At 43.7% G+C, this 15,560-nt stretch overlaps 1 long non-coding RNA gene across 1 annotated transcript; it reads left to right on the top strand.

Annotated features, from left to right (window-relative positions):
* Positions 1-10,731: 10,731 nt before the first annotated feature.
* LOC136393304 (uncharacterized) lies at positions 10,732-15,325 on the top strand. The gene is made up of 3 exons (XR_010749074.1): positions 10,732-10,758; positions 10,858-10,901; positions 14,053-15,325. It is a non-coding gene; the product is annotated as an uncharacterized lncRNA (long non-coding RNA).
* Positions 15,326-15,560: the final 235 nt, after the last annotated feature.

Genomic DNA, 15,560 nt, shown 5'->3' on the forward strand with positions numbered 1-15,560 from the left:
AAATTCTTTGATGATCAATTTTCCAGGAGAATTTAATTTTTTAACCCATCCGGCATCCGAAGCATCAAATCTGAGTGTATTTTACAAGCTAATACTAAACTAGGCTTCTTTTAGTCTTTTCTGGTTCTTTAGAAGAGCTTCTACCAGCAGGGACAAATTCGGTCATACCAGTCCCATCATAACTGGATGGGATATGAGGCTTCCAGGGTCCTGCAGCTCAAATCACACTATCTCTCTTCCTGTTAAGTAGATGTCAATGGAGTGCTTCACTAGACAGAGCCTGTAAACACTGCTCACATTAATCATCATTCTTTCACTTTTGGGTTGCTTTGCTAAAAGGAACGCTACCTGTACCCCCTGCCCCTGCTGAAGGAGCTCCTTTATTATCACCTACAAGGGCGTGCCCTCAGGGTCGGGCCAGGAAGAACTGAAGGCACCTGCTCAGGACACACCCTTGAGACAGCATTCTGGCTTGCCCTTCTTGTCCAGAAATGTTTTCCAAAAATATAAGTTTTGATCTTGTGAAACAACAGATTCCAGAAGATAGTATGTCAATTGCTATTTTTTTTCTCTTGTGACAAATGCCGTATTCTTGCAATGTATTTTTTTCTTCCCCTGTGGTTGGATTCAATGACGACAATTATTACCTGTAAGTTTTGAAGGTTTTTGAATCATAGTAATGTGCTATGAACTGCTACTTCCTTCTGAATCTGGAATTAGGTGATAGTTCTGTGTGTGTGTATGTATATGTATATGTATATGATGTGTGTATGTATAGATATATGTATGTATGTATATGTGTATGACTGTTCCAGACAGGTTAGGAGATAATTCCTCAGTTGATCTTTAGTAAGTCCTTAATAACTTCTTTTAGGGTTGAACCAAATTGACAAGACTGTGACATTAATGTCATCATGCCATTAGACAATAAAATCTCATACCAAGGATAGCAATCCTGATGTCAGATGAGCTCCGAATCCAGGCAGATGCCCTCGGCTGCTGCATTTATAGTTTGGCTTTTTTCTCACCTGCCACTGTGTAAACATGTTGTGCGAGATTTGGTAGAAGCACTTGTTTTTTTTCCAATTAATTATATTTCAATTTGAAGTTCTTTTAAGAAAGGTTTAGAACAGGCATTGCTTATTGTTAAGACAGGGAGAATGGAAGGTCAGAAATTGAAGAGTTTTTATTTTTTAGAAGTTGAAGGTTTTAGATAGGCTTAGAATTTTTAAGAGAATGGTGTATTTCTTCTATGGTTATTGTTTCTAATTCATTGAAAGAAATAGATTTTTTTTTTCCTTTAGCAGTCTAGTGTGTTTACTTTCAGATACCCATTCAATGAATAGCTTCATCCTAGATGAAAAATTCCTTGACATCTTTTTGCTATTGAAGATCTTTTTCTGGATATATAAGATATGGAAATGTTTTACCAATAATCTAAGATGCTTTTGTAGGCATTTGTTTTTCACATCTTATCACAATTTGGGGTGACTTAAAAGGTGACAGACTTCTTTTGTGTTGATAAATTTGGGGCAGTCTCAGATTATGTAAGGAATCAGGGAGACATTGGGCACTTGGGTACAGTAGCAAGGAAAAAACTTAGCAGTATTCTTCTAAAGCATTAACTCTTAGGAACTTTCCTAATTTTGTACTGATATGGGGGGTGGGGAGGCTTGTGGTCCTTTGTCATAAACTATTAACTGCTTGGTCTCAATATCTCTATTGCATTAGAAGGAGCCAGAATGCCCTTGATTTCCCCATTTCTAAGTGGGAAGAATGTGTGTGTAGCAGTAAGATCAAGCAGAACATGCTGGATTCTCATGACCCATAATAAAGTCTGCCTTGTTCTGCTTTCCAAATGGGGGCCCTGTTCATAGGAGGCTTTTCTCATAGAAAACATCAATTGAAATAAGAAAATGTTTTCTATGCAGCCTATCACACACACACATGCTCTCTCATACACAAAATACTTTTATGCATACATACATTCACACTACACACTCACACAATCTTACACACCTCAAGTTCAAGATTTTTAGTTAGCATTTTCAAATAGATTTTTATCTTCAATATTCATTTAATTTGTCTTTGCCAAAGAGTGTTTAACATTAGTACAAGGAGTATAAATAGACATGTCTTCTGAAATATTTATATTGAATGACTATTATTGCAATTTTATATCTAAATTTTTTAAGTGCAATTTTATTTTATTTATACTCCTCTCATCTGAGCTCTACTCTTTGCTTTATATGTGGGCTTCATCTTTATTTACTTTTATCTCTCGTAGGTTTCCAGGGAAAATATGAATCATATTTTTAAAGAATCTTCCATTAAGCCGTACTTTACTGATGAGTTTATGTTTAATTTTAGAATGTGTATTACCAGTATTGCAAAAAATATTTTGCCAGTAGGAGCTTGGCCAGAATGCATGCTAAATTAGTTCCTCATACTTTCCCTATAAGCACAGATCACTTTGTGGAGATTTTAGACTTAAGATATGTCACTTTGTAACTAGATAATAGTCTACTCTGAAAAATGTAAGAATAAGTTAAATTTTATTGATATAATGTGGTTAATTAGAGTCTATGTAGTCAAGGAAAGGAAAACAGATGAATTCTCAGAGAGGTTGAAGAATTCATCTTTTTTAAAAATTGACTCTTAATATTCTGAATTCCCTTGTAATGAGGCTTTTTGTGATGGTTTTCATTTGTTGGCACATGGCCCATGATCTGATGCTTCATGAATAGTCTAGCTTAGAAAAATGTAAGGTTTTTCTAAGCTAGACTATTTCTCTCTCACAATTGCTATTTCTTTCTCTCTCTCTTCCTACCTCTGACCTATGGCCATTTGCAATTTCTTGTGCCAGTTGCCATTTGGGGGCACTCCATTCTTCCTGTACATTTGAGTTGCTAGGGAGAGCCCCCGTCAGCTGGCACTATTCATCCTGGTGGGCCTGCCATTGTCTGTGCTGGGAAGGGAATAGGACATCATCACAGAGGGGCCATGACGCTTGTCCTGACTACTATTGAAGAGACCATCCTGGAACTATGGACCCACTGGGGCTGTAGGTTAAAATATTTTAAACTATTGCTTTAAAACATGTCATAAATACCCTGCAAGTAGTTAGGGTTTGTTGGAAAGAGTACATACGAGTTTGAAAATATTTGACACTAAATTTTGCTTTTAATAAGTAATACTGATACAAATATCATGACAGTTGCTTGCACAGGCTTTTGTTTTGCCTTGCAAATTGAAGAACTAAAATCCCAAATTAAAAATATATATATATTATTTTAATGTTCCTATTGATTTCTTTTTAGTTAGCCATACAAGCTGTCCACTGTGCACCGGGGATTGTTAATCATCTCATCTCTGAGATGCATGGCCCTTCTGTCTGGTTTCTGTGATAACAGATGAGTGACACTCAGAAGACAGACAGGGATTCTCCAGGTTGGTGGTAAATCAGAGGACGTTGGTAGTAACCGTGTATAACATGTATTTGCCGGGTGTTGAGTACTCAAGTACAATATGAGTCTTTCACTATCTTGAAGGAAAGCAAACAAAGGTTTTATGTAATAGATCCAAAAAAATCTTCAAGCTGGCATGCAGAATTCTCTGGCATGAGAGGCAGACACATGTCCTTGAACTCTGCAGCTGGGTGCATCGGAGCTTAGGGAACTGGTACCGCACGGCAGCTGTCTCCACCGGGCGCTGCCCTGTGATATTTACCAAGTAGGGGTGCACTCTGCACCTTCTCACGCACACTTTTCTGCCTTTCTGCGCATGCAGAATGTATACAGATACCAGCCAGCTGCAAAAAAATAGTATTTCCACAGAAACTGAAAGTTTTTAAAAATGGATCTAAAGATGTGGAAAAAAAATGGAAGCTTGTTAAAAAGTCATTTACATATTTTAAATATTTAATTCATTTCAATGTTAATGTTAACTTAATTTAAATGTTAATTTAAACTGTTATTTATAACAATTTATTGATATTAGCTCATAATTATAACAAAGTACCGCATTACTAATGTTAATAATAGTGACATTCATAGCTGCAGGGAGTCCAGGAGAGAGGGGGTGGTCTATGGAAGTTCTGTCATTCTGTGTAATTTATCTGTAAGTCTAAAACAGATCTAAACAATGAAGTCTTTAATTTTGTTAAAAGATAATTATATCTATTTTATATATTATTTACATATAATATGTATATACTATATGTATATGAGTACACATATTATTTATGTCTGTATATAAAATATGTATATATAAAATAATTATCTTTTAACAAAGTTGATGTATGTATATATGTGTATGTGACTATGTATGTATATATGTATTATATGTATGTGTATATTCATGTATGCATATATATGTGTATGTCCACATCCATTGTGTATTTACGTATATGTGTATATGTGGGTATGCATGTGTATATATGTATGTGTGTATTGGTGTGTATGTGTTTGTGTATGTGTATACACATGTGTGTGTGCATATGTACATAGGTTTGGGAGTGTGCTGGTATATAGACATATAGCAGGCACTGATGAGCTTCCTTGGTTTGGCTTCCTTGAGAGCTGTTTGTCAGTATCTTTTAAAGTTAACACATCTCTCCCCCGCAGTTTATCAATTCTGCTCCTAGGTCTTTACCCAAAAGAAACAAAATCATATTGTGGAGGTGCCTTAATGTGGGTGCACCCCCAGGGGGTGGGAGATGAGGGTGTGAGAAGATGAGGTGCTATACTGTCTTCCCTCCCTGTTTTCTTTCTTACTAATTTTCATTTTCATTGATGTGATACACACCCTGTAGGGCAGGCACTGGAAAGCCGGGTGCTTCAGCCAGCCTGGGAAAACCCCTGTGTTCCTTGACAGTCCCCACCCTCTCACCTCACTCTGGGATTCCTGCTAGTTGGATGTTGGTCCTCTTCTGCTGAACTACCTTAGTTTTTCCTTCAATTTCTTCTCTCTTTGCCTTTTGTTGTAATCAGTGAAAGATTTCCTTGACTTTTAAAAAGTTTCAGTTTTGACTATTGGGTGTTAATTTCTGAGTTCTTTCTGGTTCTCCAGTCCTCTTCTTTTCATCTGTTCTGCTCCCCCTTCATCTGTTCCTCTGAGAGTTCATGGTTTGGGTTTAGGGATCTCCTCCCCTGCCTTGCCTCTGAACTGTCGCTGTTCCTTCTGAGTTCTTCTTTTATGATTGTCTTCTGCCTTTCATGTCGGAGGCTTTCTTCAAATCTCTGCCAATCCTGAGGTTCTTTTGGTACAGTTAGGGCTGGCTGGGGGACCCCTGAGCTTCACTGGTCACTTCCCCAGAGGCCCCCAAATGCCAGGATGGACAACGTGCAGGTCTCCCATGTGGTGAGTGATGGGTGTGGGTACAGCTGGTTGACTGTGCTCTGGGGGGTCTGGTGCAGTTGAATGGGGGCCTCTGGTTCATGCACACATGCACACAGGGTAAAGAAAAGTGCATTAGCCTTAGGAGGAGAGGTGGCCTGAGGATAAAGTTTAATAAAAGTGAATTAATGTTTTTATTATTGTACAATGATACCTTTGATGCTTTTCTGCTTCCCACTAGATAGGTCTTATATTTGAGCCATATTCTTCAATACTAAATATTGACTTTTCCCTCAACAAATTAATTTTATTTTATTTAGACAATTAAATTTAACAGGGTGACATTGGTCAATTAGAGTACATAGATTTAGAGAAAACATCTCCACATCATTGTAACATTCGATTATGTTGTATACCCATCACCCAAAGTCAAATTGCCCTCTGTCACCTTTTATTTGTTTCTCTTTATGCCCCTCCCTCCCCCCACCCTCCCTCAACAAATTAAACATGAGTGTTTAAATAATGCATCACTTGTTTAAGCTTTGAATTACAAATGAAATGAGTAGTCACAAAGCAGAGGTATGTTTGAAAATAACTTAAAGATTACATTAATTAAAGTCACTTTCATCCGAGTTCACTCCAGCTTTAGAACTGTGTATGCTCCACAGGTAAGTACATGGGAATGTGACCTGACTCACCTGTTGGAATCAAGTAGGTGACCTTACTGTGTGCACCTTCCAGACCTCCCACAGGGAGTCGGAATGGGGCTCTTCCTAAACTCACAAAAACCCTGATTTCTGCAGAATTTATTTTATTAGTTCCATATATAACTTGAACCTACTGTTTCACAATTTTAAAATGATATAAGACTATAGAAAAGTGAATATCTTTTGTTGACCTTTAAATTTTTTTATTTTTTTTTTACAGAGACAGAGAGAGTCAGAGAGAGGAATGATAGATAGGGACAGACAGACAGACAGGAACGGAGAGAGATGAGAAGCATCAATCATTAGTTTTTTGTTGCGACACCTTAGTTGTTCATTGATTGCTTTTTCATATGTGCCTTGACCGTGGGGCTACAGCAGACCGAGTAACCCCTTGCTCGAGCCAGCGACCTTGGGTCCAAGCTGGTGAGCTTTGCTCAAACCAGATGAGCCCACACTCAAGCTGGCGACCTCAGGGTCTCAAACCTGGGTCCTCCACATCCCAGTCCAACGCTCCATCCACTGCGCCACTGCCTGGTCAGGCTGACCTTTAAAATTAATAGTAAAAAATAAGAAATCATGATAATCTCATTGTTGCTTATGAAGGGAAGTAGCTGATCAGTTGGGGAGGTGGTTGACATTTTAAGAAACTGTAGGTAAACTTTGAATAATATATTTCACCTTCTGTTCTTAGAATGGCCTGAAGGTCAGCTACATTAAACAATACATGTCACTTTGGTAGACATGGAACTTTCGTGTTTATCTAAAATTTGTTGGCAGGAGGAACAGAGAAGGACCAGAGAGCAGTACCCCACAAATACATACTTAGATCATGATGGATGATGAGTCCGTTTACAGAATGTTTGCATTATCCATTTGTATTAATTTTGCTGGTTATTCTATGCTGATATTTCCCTTTCAAGTTCAGAGCTCCACTCCTGTTCTCTTGTATACTCCATTCCTTGTGACCCAGGTAATGACAGACTCTGACAATCACATATACACACCAGTCTCCAAATATTAGCATCCACAGCAAGATCACTGGAAAAGCCCTAAGACTTCGCTTTTTTTTTGTAGTTCTCTTTGCCCCTAATGTATTTTCCACTAGCAGTGACTTTCAAATTTCCACATTTTAAAGCTACTTGGAATAGCTCTGCTCTGTATGGCCAGGCCACCCAATGGATACACAATAGGTTCTTTTGTCTTATTTTATTTCTGATATTAGAGGGTTGCTTTTACTTATTTATTTATTTAACTTCTTTTAATTAGTTTGCTTTATAAGTATGTAAAATATTTGCATGGTTCCCAAGTCAAATCTATAAAACAAGGCACGTATGAAGAAGTTGTGTTTCCATTCCTGATCCTTCCATTCCCCATCTCTAGAGGCATCCTTCAAAATACTTAGTCTGCCATTGATAACTTTTAAAATAGAAGCAGATTATTTAGGTAGATAGAAAGATAGATGGGCAGACAGATAGATAATAGACAGTAGTTAGACAACGGATAGATAAAAAGGTAGAGAGAGAGAGAGATACCTGGCAGCCTTCTCAGTCCCTGCCTGTCTAGGATAAAAGATAATGTTCACTTGTGCTTTCCTCTACATTTCTCTGTTCATAGGGACCTCTCGGATCACTGCAGAGATTTTTCTCCTTTTTCATGTCTGCTTAATATTCCTTCATGATAACTCACCCAATGCCCCATTAATGGCAATTTGGGTTGCTTCCAGTCTTTTGCTTTTACAAACTGCATGATATTTTAACAGAAATGGGGCTCATTATGTAAATGTTGTAGTTTGCTCTTTCATTAAATATAATTTGATGTTATATTTGTCCACTTTGGTGGAAAAATACACCAGATGGGATTAATGGCAGATCTGACATTTTCAGTGCATCACTGAAAGCTCACGAAAGCAACCCAGACTAAAAAGCAGGCAGAGCTGACCCACACAGGGCACAGGACATGCAGATGCTGTTCTGAAGACACGTTACCTTATTCTCACAATTCTGTGAAGTAGAAACCCTACTTTTACCTTCCTTATTCTGCAGAGAGGGAAACTGAGGCAAAAAAACCTGGTGATCTGCAGGACTGGAATGCCATGGGTTGCCATGGTCACTGCAGCTTGCTGTCTGCTTCCATCGGGCTGGGTTCCTGGGACTTCACTGCGGCCTGGATTGAGAGACATGAGGGCAGGCCCATGTGTGACAAGGGCCGTGCCTGGCACGGAGCAGGAGCACCACAAATATTTGTCGAGTGACCATGTGGTTGGGACTGGGCTGGCTCACTAGTACGGTCATCCTGATTCCCCAGCAGCCACGCTGCAGTTCTCATGCTCGGCCCACAGATGGCAGGTGGCCACCTCATGGAACCGCTCCCTTGAGAATCTGGCAAAGGTACCAGGGTGTGTGTGAGAAGTACTCAAGGAGAATTCCTTTCCAAATAGACATCTTGGGAAGAAAAGTCTTGGCTGGTGATGTCAGATCTGGAGCACCGATAGGAGGGACCCCGCTGGCAGAACAACAAGCAGGCAGGACACCAGTCCTGAGGTGAGCGTGATAGCCCTGGGGTGGGACAGGGGAGGGGAGGGGGCGACCTTGTCCCAGGTGGGCATAAGGAGGAAGCGGTGTAAAGCTGAGCCCTCCATATGCGCGCGCGCACACACACACACACACACACACACACCCTTCACACACCTTGTTTTAAGATCATTTTAATGCAACCCAGCTCAGCTGCAAAAACAAAACAAAAAAAAGCCTCATTTCTCTACTTGTTTTTGTCAGAGGACCTGTCCCGACAAGGGGAGGCTCATGCCCTGACTGTGCTCACTGACCTTAAACAGCAGCATCAGCCTTCACTGTCGTAGCTGAGAGCTTAGAAATTGCTTTTAATAAATAAATAATATATTGACAGAAACCATAAAACAGCCTGCAAAAAGGCAAGTCTACCAGTTTTTGTTTTGTTTTTTTTTAAATTTTTCTGAAGCTGGAAATGGGGAGAGACAGTCAGACAGACTCCCGCATGCGCCCGACCAGGATCCACCCGGCACGCCCACCAGGGGCGATGCTCTGCCCACCAGGGGGCGATGCTCTGCCTCGGGGGCGTCGCTCTGTTGCGACCAGAGCCACTCCAGCGCCTGGGGTAGAGGCCAAGGAGCCATCCCCAGCGCCTGGGCCATCTTTGCTCCAATGGAGCCTTGGCTGCGGGAGGGGAAGAGAGAGACAGAGAGGAAGGAGAGGGGGAGGGGTGGAGAAGCAGATTGGCGCTTCTCCTGTGTGCCCTGGCCGGGAATCGAACCCGGGACTTCTGCACGCCAGGCCGACGCTCTACCACTGAGCCAACCAGCCAGGGCCAAGTCTACCAGTTTTGCCAACAAAATGACTCTCTGGCTTTAGAAAATAAAGGTGAAACAGAAAACATTTAAGGCCCCAGATTCCTCCCCAGCCACTCCTGGTGGATGTGGCGAAGTCTTGGGTATTTAGCCATCTGCATTACTTTCCTTACCTCTGTCCTCTGATCCTGCAGAATTGTCTGCTGCATGGGCTCTCAAAACCCTTGAAACAGCTGTGAAGGTCCCATACGCAACTCACAGCTTTAAGACAACCCTGACAAAATATCTAATGCTCCCCCACACACACCTAGAAGAGTTAGTGAAACATTCGATCGTTTTTGCAGCTCTGTCTTCCTCGAACCCAGGAATGAGTCCATGGAGTTTGCTGCACCAAGCATTGCCCAGTCTCTGTTCACTGGCCCTGGCCCTATGCACCACAGGTCCCACCATCTAGGATAGCCTCGAACCCTGAGTGTAGGCCCTTCCCAGATAGGTTCTTCCCTACAGTTCTGCCTGGTTTATCATTCAGGACTTGGGGTTGGGGGTCTGCCAACACTACCCTCCCAACCCCTAAGGCTATGAGCTCTGGGTAAGGTAGGCTAACCAGCTGTTCTCAGTGAGCACTTCAGTGGTCAGATCTTCCCCAAATGTTCTGTAAAAACAAACCAGGGCTGTGGGTCACTTTCTGGTCCCTGTACCACTCTGTAGTTGGGCTCTGCTGACAGGCTTTTGTGTGTGTGTATGTGTGTGTGTGTGTGTGTGTGTGTGTGTGTGTGTGTGGTAGGAAGGGAGATAGTGAGGTAGACTCCCGCATGTGCCCTGACTGGGATTCATCTGGCAACCCCATCTGGGGCCAATGCTTGAGTACCAAGCTATTTTTAGCACCTGAGGCTGGTGCATGACAACAGAGCTATTCTCAGCATCTGGGGCTACTCTCGAACAAATTGAGCCATTGGCTGCGGGAGGAGAAGAGGGAGAAAAGAAGAAGAGGGAGAAAAGGGGAAGTGTGAGTGGGGAGAAGCAGATGGTCGCTTCTCCTATGTGCCTTGACCAGGAATCAAACCCAGAATATCCATTAGCTGGGCCAATGCTCTATCCAACGAGCCACTGGCCAGGGCCAACTGACAGGCTTTTTGAAGTCGGCTCTGCTGTCTAATTCCTGAAATAGGCTTCCAGATGCTGAAAGGAGCTACTTAGCTCTGTTTCTGGACCTTACCTCTAGCCATAGATAAGAGGGGCCCAGGCACTGCTTTACCTGAGACCACCATTAATGACACAAGATCTGATTCTGCTCTTGATAACCCAGAACAGACAACTTTGTCTTCAGCTTCAAGTTCTAGGCCCAGGCCCACCATGAAAAATGAAATACCTTTCTGGGACATACCTGGGAGTGTAAGTTTTAAAGGTTCTTTCTCACACCACCTGCCCTGGGTTATTGTAGAGCACTCAGGCACTTACTCACTGCTCACCACCTTCATTACCTTACTTCAGGTCTGTTGGCTGTATACTTATGAGTGAAATCGCTAGATCATATGGTAAGTCCATGTTTAACTTTTTGAGGAACCGCCAGACTGTTTTCCTATAAACGTTTTTTAAGTTGTCTAATTTTAACTAACCCAATAAAGGAAACTGTTGGGCATTCCTTCGGGTCTAGGGACACTGTAGACAGATTACTAGATACTAAGAGTGCACTATGAGAGGGGGAGTTTGGAGACCTCTCAGGGATCACTTGCTGTAGCGTCCAGGCACCACAGGGGTGCTCTGAAGGCAACCCAAGTAGGACTCACTCCAGAGTAACTGAACCACCATTGTTTTTTTTGTTTGTTTTATTTTGTTTTTGTATTTTTCTGAAGTGAGAAAACGGGGGAGGCAAACAGACTCCTGCATGCATCTGACTGGAATCCACCTGGAATGCCCACCAGGGGGCGATGTTTGGCCCATCTGGGGCATTGCTCTGCTGTAATCAGAGCCATTCTAGTGCCTGAGGTGGAGGCCATGGAACCATCCTCAGCACCTGGGCCAATTTTGCTCCAATGGAGCCTTGGCTGCGGGAGGAAAAGAGAGACATAGAGAGAAAGGAGAGGGGGAAGGGTGGAGAAGCAAATGAGTGCTTCTCCTGTGTGCCCTGGCCGGGAATAGAACCTGGGACTTCCACACACTGGGCCGACGCTCTACTTCTGAGCCAACTGGCCAGGGCTGAACCACCAGCGTTTTGTGGTGACAGTCAGCAGAGAGGGGGTGGCATGGAGTTGGGGTGGTTCAGTGCTGTTACAGATGGGTCACTTTGGAAGGCCAAAGTGAGGTGGTGACATTGAGCAGAAAGTGGTAAGGGCAGGTATGTCCTGCATAGGATTAGGGACAGAGTCCCAGGTGAAGAGTCACACATGCAGAGGGTCTGAGGAAGGAATACACTTGGCATTTTTGAAGAACAAAAAGGCCAATGTGGCTGGAACAGAGAAAGGGTGTGGGTAGTTGGTGATGGACCTGGACAGGTGGGTGGGCTGGGACCACACAAGCACCTCTGCCAGGGAGGTGCAGGACACTCCCCTGGGGGGCCCAGAGTGGAGAAGCCAGGCATCAGTCAGCAGCCCCCCAACAAACACAATGATACACTCAGCCATATGTTTATTAGCTTGTAACAGAAGACTTTGACTGAGTCTGAGACTTGGGGGGAAGACAGAGAGATGGGCTGACTGGGAGTAAGGCAAGCATCAGCTGAACTTTCCAAACAGATAGTACAGCTTGTGCAAAGGGCCTGGGGAGCCTGGGTCAGAGGACCTAGGAGAAGCCGGGTGGGGAAGGGTGGCCGGAAAACCTAGAGCAGCAGAGAGTAGAGGATGAAGATAGGTCCTTTTCCATACTGAATGAGGTGAGATTTGTGTTTGACCTAGACTGACAATGACTATGACTTAGGCCAGGGGCTGGCATGTGAGAAAGAGTCCCATCAAACTATCCTATGGAGGGAAGAGTTCGTGTCTTAGTGACCAGACTGTGCTGACATTTCCATCAGGGAAGGGTACAAATTGAGGCCCATGTGCCACATGCCTAAATTGTTGAAAGTTCTAAATCAAAGTAACAAAATGTTGAATAAAATATGTCTCATCCACCTGCTTTGACAAATACAACCTCATAACAACTTGGGGGCCAGATTCCAACCTAGAATTCTCAAAGCTTGGGCATATTGGTAGGCATCCCAGCTTCGTTCTAGCTCCATCTACATGCCCTGCTTCCTCTGGATACACCTTTGGCCTTGGGGCACTCACACCAGCAGTGGGGACCCCTCTGGAGGATCAACCCATGTAGGGGTTGGAGGGTGGGCTGGGAATTCCAGGGTCAAAGGTACTCACAGCTTGATCTAGGATGGTGGGCACCTCCTGGCACGGTGTATGTAGATAGCTAGGACCAGACTGGGGCCCTTTGAAGTGTGGACTTGCCTCCCGTCCAAGCCTAGGGTGGGACTGTTGGTGATGGACTGGATCTCCTGAGATGGAGGTTTTTTGAAGTACTGTAGACACTTTTGGGTTCCTGGCCTTTAGAATAGAAGATGGTTTATTTAGAGATGGGAGTCTCTGGATAGATCTAGTTTGGTGTTAAAAAGCATAGGCTTTATGTTTTCATCTCAAACGTAGTGAAGTGCCTTCAAGACATCCATGCTGAATTTTGGGATCTGGTGCTCAGAGGAGAGGTCTGGCCTGGAGCCTTTGTTGAGCAGGTGGAAACTGAGGCAGAGGACGGGACAAGATCACCTAGGAGTAAAGAGGAAAGCCACAGTGAGAGAGATTAGGGTTTGGATTAAAATTTAAAGACCAGGGAGTGCAGAATGAGGACAGAGGACTTGAAGAGTGCCAAGTGTCACTCAACAAGCATCAGCTTAATGCCATTTTGTTGCATGAAGAAACTGAGCTTCACGAATTTGTGTCTACAGGGAAGGGAACAAATGATCTTGTATAAAGATGCCCAGGGAGGACAGATATAGCAGAGAGGCGTCTCTGAAAAGGGAGGTTTGTGTTCAAGTAAATATTTGCTTGAGAAAAGCTAGAAGGTGGAGTCAGTCTCCCTCGACCCCTGTCCTTTCTCCCCCAACGCCAGGGGCAGAGCGGCTCTGGAAATCCTTGCCAGGGATCATGCTTCTGGTGCCTTGTTCTCCCATATCACTTTTTCAGAATTAATGAGGGCAGAATCGCAGCACTGATCAAAGTATGTTCTTTGCTCAAATAACATTCAGATCATGCAGGAATTTCTCAAAAGCAGTCCTGCGAGTTGCGGCAGGGGTTGTCCTTCGAGGAGGGCAAGGCCTCCTTTCAAGGGAGGAGCCTGCGGGACAAAAGGAGGCTGAACTCCGAGGCGCGGCCGGAGGGGCGGGGAGGGAGCTGGACCAGTGGGGCGGGCCGGCAGGAAGAGGAGGGGGGCGAGGGGCGCTGGGCGCGGAGGACGCCCGGAGCGGCCGGGCCCTCCACTGCCTTTTCTGGTGGGCTTGTCATGCAGGATAACCTTAGCGGTGCTGGCTTTGTCGTGGGCTCCGTCAGTCCCAGATTGGCTGCAAGAACTAAGTAAGCCATTCGCCCAGAGGGCTGTGTCGGGGACGCACTGCTCTGGGGACCCTGAAGAGTACAAAGATGGGTTTCCACGCCACTCAGCCCACCCACCAGGAGTGACAAATTAACGGCATTGTTATCACCGGTACAGGATAGGCGCGCTGTCTCCGTGGAGCCACACCGCCATCCTGAGCAGGAACGTCTGTCCCTACATTTCAAGGGCCGGCAAACTCCGCCAGGGTAGGCCTCGCACCTGCCTTCTCCTAGGCGCGCAGCGTCGGTCTGGCCCCCAAGGCGGGCGCAGAGGCAGCGTCCAGGTCCTCTTCCGGCTCGCACGGTCAGCGCATGGTGCTCGGTGGCCACGTGGAGACGGGGACGTCGTTCGCAGCCGGGCACGCCCGGAGACTTGGACGGCAGAGGCGCCTGCTGAGATGCGCTGTCTCGGGGCGCAGTGCGGGAGGAGGAGGACTTAGGAATTCTTCGGGAAAACGCCGGCCGAAGCCGGCGGCTGGCACTTTCTTCCCGGCTGTTCTCCTCTTCTCAGCTGCCTCCAGTCTGAGCGTCTTGCCCTCAAGCTTCACCTGTCCCAAACCTCCTGGCCTCGGACCCCTGCGGCGCTCCAGATCTGTCCCTTGCACTGTCCACCCCGGCACTTCTCAAACGCGGTCGCATTCATCCTCACAACGGCCACCTCCTACGTCCGAGATGCAAACCCTGCACTATTATTCACCTAATTTCCTTGAACTTGGTCAATTTTGTTTTACTTAAAATATATTAAAAGTGAAACTGTATTTGTTTAAAGGTTTTCATTGATACAAATACTGTCGTTACTGTAGTAAGCTCAATCATTTCGGAGAACATGAACGTTTACAAAATTATAGATAACTTTCTTTTGTTTAAAAAATTGCTACAGCTCATTAAGACGGAAAATTCATTTTAATACTCAGTGTGTCTTATTTAGTATTCTGATAAGGTTTATTGTATTTTAAAGCTAACACTGAAAGCTTTAACTTTTAATTTGTATGTGCTTAATCACACAAAATTGCTGTTAGGATTTATTTTTTTAAAAGGTTACAAGTAAAACATCTTCAGTTCAAAAATGACAGATCTTTATATTTTGTGCCCTCTAAATGATTTAAATAATTTCAAATAAATGATCTGTTGTGTTCACTTTAAATCTTTTCACTTATTTGTCACTGCTACTTGCTAAGCATTTATTATGTTAAATTTGCATATCAAAATAAGACAATTCTCTGTTAACACTTTTAGTTTCATAACTTAATGTAATACCTAGTGTTCTCTGTCAAAAATGAGAAGATGTCTTCTATCTATACCTACACTCTTGTGAGGGTTTCTTAAATGGCCATGGGGTAACCATAAAGGTTCATCCCCAGGAATTATAAAATAAACAATGCTAAAATAATTATTAAAATGTTGCCACTGTAAGTCACCTTTGTACTTGGAAATGTCACTTTACCTGCCAATAACCAATGACTATTAACCTAAATAACAATTACTCTCCTATAATCCCAGAGGTTTTAGAACACTGCTCCTCTTCACAATTCCTCCAAGGGACTTGATTTTCTTTCGACAGATTAAAAAAAACTGACTCTTAGAGAGGGTTGATTGACTTGTGTGAGGAACACAGTCAAGTCCAGA

This window comes from Saccopteryx leptura, chromosome 2 (genome assembly GCF_036850995.1).
Source record: "Saccopteryx leptura isolate mSacLep1 chromosome 2, mSacLep1_pri_phased_curated, whole genome shotgun sequence".
Lineage (NCBI taxonomy): Eukaryota > Metazoa > Chordata > Mammalia > Chiroptera > Emballonuridae > Saccopteryx > Saccopteryx leptura.